A 5,238-nucleotide genomic window follows, 5' to 3' on the forward strand; every position below is an offset into this window, starting at 1 on the left:
CCACAAAAATAATATTTTAAAAAGGCCAGGGATGCCAGGCGCGGTGGCTCACACCTGTAATCCCAGCACTTTGGGAGGCTGAGGCAGGTGGATCACAAGGTCAGGAGTTCGAGTCCAGCCTGGCCAACATGGCAAAACCCCATCTCTACCAAAAATACAAAAATTAGCTGGGCATGGTGGCGGGCGCCTGTAATCCCAGCTACTCGGTGGACTGAGAAAAGAGAATCACTTGAACCCCGGAGGCGGAGGTTGTAGTGAGCCGAGATCGTGCCACTGCACTCCAGCCTGGGCGACAAGAGCAAGACTCCGCCCTCCCCCCAGAAAAAGGCCAGGGGTGGCGGCTCACGCCATAATCCCAACACTCTAGCACTTCGGAAGGCTAAGGCAGGTGGACTGCTTGTGTCCAGGAATTTGAGATCAGCCTGGGAAACATGGTGAAACCCTGTCTCTACAAAAAAAAAAAAATTAGCTAGGCATAGTGACACATGCCTATAGTCCCAGCTACTCAGAAGGCTGATGCAGGAGGATCACTGCAGCCCAGGAGGCAGAGGTTGCAGTGAGCCATTCACAGCACTTCACTCCAGCCTGGGAGACAGAGTGAGACCCTGTCTCAAAAAGAAAGAAAGAAAAAAAGTAGATTGTGTTCCAGAAGTTAAAGGACAAAAACAAGTTTGCAGCTCATATTGCACTGTCTTCATTATTATAATAAAACTGTAGGTTCCCAGGGAAGCTCACCAGCTTATTTAATTCAAAGGTTCCTAAAATACTATACCGTTGCAGTAAAAATAATAATAATAAGAGCATATTAATTATATATAGCTCTCTACACCAAGAACTTACAGAAATTGGCTTCCCAGAAGTCCCAGCCTATTAAGTTGGTCGCAGTGAGCCAAAATTGCACCACTGCACTCCAGCCTGGCAACAGAACGAGACTCGACTCCGTCTCAAAAAAAAAAAGGGAGACACAAAAAGGAAAAAACAAAAATTTCTATTGCAAAGCTTCTAGCCTAACAAATCTGAATCACTATTTCCATACTTAGGCAAGATAATTAACCTCCCTAATCTTAAATTTTATCATCTGAAATACACAATTAGTACCTGCTTCATAGGTTTGCTTTGCAAAATACCTGCTACACAAGAAATGTTAAGTTCCTTTTTCTCCTACTAGCTGCAAGGCTTTAGGGTATTACCCACTCCAGTTTCATCTCTCCCTCATATATAACTCTCTTTGGCCAACAATGTCCAAGTGCTTGCCTGTCTGCGAAAAAATGTAAGTTAGCCAGGAACGGTGGCTCACGCCCGTAATTTCAGCACTTTGGGAAGCTGAGGCAGGTGGATCACAAGGTCAGGTGTTCGAGACCAACATGGTGAAACCCCATCTCTACTAAAGATACAAAAAATTAGCCAAGCGTGGTGGTGCACGCCTGTAATCCCAGCTATTATGGAGGCTGAGGCATGAGAATTGCTTGAATCTGGGAGGCGGAGGTTGCAGTGAGCCGAGATTGCGCCACTGCACTCCAGCCTGGGTGACAGTGTGAGACCTCTATCTCAAAAAAAAAAAAAAAAAAAAAAAAAAAAAAGAGAAAAAGAAACCCCATCTCTACTAAACACACAAAAATTAGCCAGGCGTGGTGGTGGATGCCTGTAATCCCAGCTACTTAGGCTGAGGCAGGAGAACTGTTTAAATCCAGGAGGCGGAGGTTGCAGTGAGCCAAGACTGCGCCAGCTGCACTCCAGCCTGGGTGACAGAGCAAGACTCCATCTCAAAAAATAAATAAATAAATAAAAGAAGAACACAACATTCATAGGGCACGATGTCCATCCTTCCAATCCTGATCCTCTCCTCCAACAAACATTAGCCACAGTGCTTACAAGAAGAAAGTTTACTGGGCTAGAAAAACATCTTTCTGTTGCCTAGAAAGCCATTGGTTAGACCTGGTGGGCCTCTCCACTTCTCCCTCCAAAAAAAAGACTGTACTTCTTATCATTCAAGCCCCAATGATATTCGCAACTTTAAAAATCCCACTCCTAACAACCTTGCCAACTGTATCTCCTCTTCCCCATCATACACCTTACCCTCCAGGGAACCATAACTAGAGAAAATGGTTTTCCAGAAATCTAAATATTAGAGGCCAAAAAACAACCATGCTAAAATCAGCCAGGCGCAGTGGCTCACGCCTGTAATCCCAGCACTTTGGGAGGCCGAGATGGGAGGACTGCTTGAGAAAAGGGGTTTGAGACCAGCCTGATCAACATGGCGAGACCCCATCTGTATTCTTTAAAACAATATTTAAAAATTTAAGAAAGAAGAACTCTGCTAAAATATTTTTAAACATCAGAGTCTCACTCTATTGCCCAGGCTAGCGTGCAATGGTGCAATCTCAACTCACAGCAACCTCCGCCTCCCAGGTCCAAGCAATTCTCCTGCTTCAGCCTCCAGAGTAGCTGGGATTACACAGGTGCCCGCCACCACACCCAGCTAATTTTTGTATTTTCAGTAGAGATGGGGTTTCACTATATTGGCCAGACTGGTCTTGAACTCCTGACCTCAAGTGATCCACCTGCCTCAGCCTCCGAAAATGCTGGGATTACAGGCGTGAGCCACTGTGCCCAGCACATCATCCAATTTTTAAATCATTACTTGGTATAGGGGGCACAGCAGTGGTGTGCCCAGTAGGTAACCTAACAATAGCATAAATTGAGCAATATAAACAGGGTAGTACAAACTACAAAAGACTAGCTCTATGCCAAGGTAAAAATTATAGCTAATTACATGTTTTGGCAGGTGACAGCTATTGTAAAGTGTTGAATTCAATCATGTCTAATGCCTATCAAAATGTGTTTGGATCATCTTTCTTTTGTAGATTTAAGACATTCAAAATTGGCTATCTGCTCCTCCCGTTTGACAGACAGTCGCATCTTTTCTCACATCACCAGCCACATCCCTGAGGCACCAGGGTGAAGGTGAAGGTAGGAGTCTACAGATTGGGTCACACTGGGTGCCTGGTCACGAGGGCTGCTTTTAACTTTGGTAAAGTGGATATTGTCGCCATCAGTGATCCCTTCATTGACCTCAACTACATGGTCTACATGTTGCCGTATGATTCCACCCATAGCAAATCCCATGGCACCATCAAGGCTGAGAGCAGGAAGCCTGTCATCAATGGAAATCCCATCACCATCCTCCAGGAGCAAGATCCTTCCAAAATCAAGCGGGGCGATGCCGGCACTGAGTACACTGTGGAGTCCACTGGTGTCTTCACCCCCATGGAGAAGGCTGGGGCTCACTTGCAGGAAGGAGTCAAAAGGGTTATCATCTCTGCCCCCTCTGCTGACGCCCCCATGTTTGTGACGGGCGTGAACCATGAGAAGTACGACAACAGCCTCAAGATCGTCAGCAATGCCTCCTGCACTAACTGCTTAACGCCCCTGGTCAAGGTCATCCATGACAACTTCGGTATTGTGGAAGGACTTATGACCACAGTACACACCATCACTGTCACCCAGAAGACTGTGCATGGCCCCTCCAGAAACTGTGGCGTGACAGCTGCAGGGCTCTCCAGAACTTCATCTCTGGTTCTACTGGCACTGCCGAGGCTGTGAGCAAGGTCATCCCTGAGCTGAATGGGAAGCTCACTGGCATGGCCTTCCATGTCCCCACTGCCAACGTGTCAGTCGTGGACCTGACCTGCCGTCTGGAAAAACCTGCCAGATATGATGACATCAAGAAGGTGTGAAGCAGGCATTGGAGGGGGCCCCCTCAAGGGCATCCTGGGCTACTCTGAGCACCAGGTGGTTTCCTCTGACTTCAACAGCAACACTCACTCTTCCACCTTCAATGCTGGGGCTGGCACTGCCCTCAATGACCACATTGTCAAGCTCATTTCCTGGTATGACAATGAATCTGGCTACAGCAACAGGGTGATGGACTTCATGGCCCACATGGCCTCTAAGGAGTAAGACCCCGGACCACCAGCCCCAGTGAGAGAACAAGAGGAAGAAAGAGGCCCTCAATGCTGGGGAGTCCCTGCCATACTCAGTCCCCAACCACACTGAGAATCTCCCCTCCTCAGTTTCCATGCAGACCCCCTGAAGAGGGAGGGGCCTAGGGAGCTCTGCCTTGTTGTGTGCCATCAATAAAGTCCCCTGTGCTCAGCCCAAAAAAAAAAAAAGATTCTCAAAATTCCAGAAATAGCACTTCATTAGGCCAGAACAGTACAGGTCCCGGATATTTTGTTATTTTAGTAAACAATCTGCTACTATATTTGTTTTTCCCTAAACACACTATTTATCCCCAGTCCTGGTGGTAAGATTTTTTTTTTTCCTTTTCAGATAGGGTTTCACTCTGTCACCCAGCCTAGAGTACAAGGGGTGTGATCTCAGCTCACTGCAGCCTCAACCTCCTGGGCTCAAGTGATCCTCCCACCTCAGTCTCCCAAGTAGCTGGGACTACAAGCGTATGCCACCATGACCAGCTAACTTTTTGTGGTTTTTGTAGATAAAAGGTTTTGCTATATTGCCCAGGCTGGTCTCAAATTCCTGGGCTTAGGCAATTCGCCCGCCTCGTCCTCCCAAAGTGCTGGGATTACAGGCATGAGCCACTGCACCCGGCCTTCCATAAGCTCTTCTTGAAAGCTTGTTTGGAGGTTCCAGCAGGGGAGTACAGCCACACATATACCCTTGACTGAAGACCAGTCCTCCTCTATCGGGATGGGCATCCTCTTTGATCAAGGGTGCAGCTTCAGGAGGGACACACATGGAGTGGAGTGGGAGGAAGGGGACACCCACCTAGCCAGCCAGATTAGCCAAATCAACCCTGGTGATCAATGGGGAGACAGATGTCCCAGCCAGATCACACTCACATCCAATTTTTTTTTTTTTTTTTGAGACAGGGTGTCACTCTAGTTGCCCAGGCAGGAGTGCAGTGGCACAATCTCAACTCACTGCAACCTCCAAATAGGCTCTTCTTAAACATCACCTTCTCTATGATGTCTTTCCAGTTCTGGTGAAGCATTAATCTTTTTCCTGCTCAAAACTCTAAGAGATCTTGTATGTATAGTCCTTACTGCATTTACAGAGTTCTGTAACTGTCTGGTGATAGAATTAAATATGTACAAGATGACCTCGATATATTCTAGGAAGAAACATTATTGGCCGGGCGCGGTGGCTCAAGCCTGTAATCCCAGCACTTTGGGAGGCCGAGACGGGCGGATCACAAGGTCAGGAGATCGAGACCAT

The 5,238-nt window shown here is 47.3% G+C and overlaps 1 protein-coding gene and 1 pseudogene across 3 annotated transcripts in view; one reads left to right on the forward strand and one right to left on the reverse strand.

Moving 5' to 3' along the window:
- Nucleotides 1-5,238, reverse strand: part of GTF2F2 (general transcription factor IIF, polypeptide 2, 30kDa) — a 180,797-nt gene that overhangs the window by 172,112 nt on the left and 3,447 nt on the right. The window lies entirely within an intron of this gene.
- LOC105510349 lies at nt 2,968-3,960 on the forward strand (annotated as a pseudogene).

This window comes from Colobus angolensis, unplaced genomic scaffold (assembly GCF_000951035.1).
Source record: "Colobus angolensis palliatus isolate OR3802 unplaced genomic scaffold, Cang.pa_1.0 Scaffold101, whole genome shotgun sequence".
In the NCBI taxonomy this organism is placed as follows: Eukaryota; Metazoa; Chordata; class Mammalia; order Primates; family Cercopithecidae; genus Colobus; species Colobus angolensis.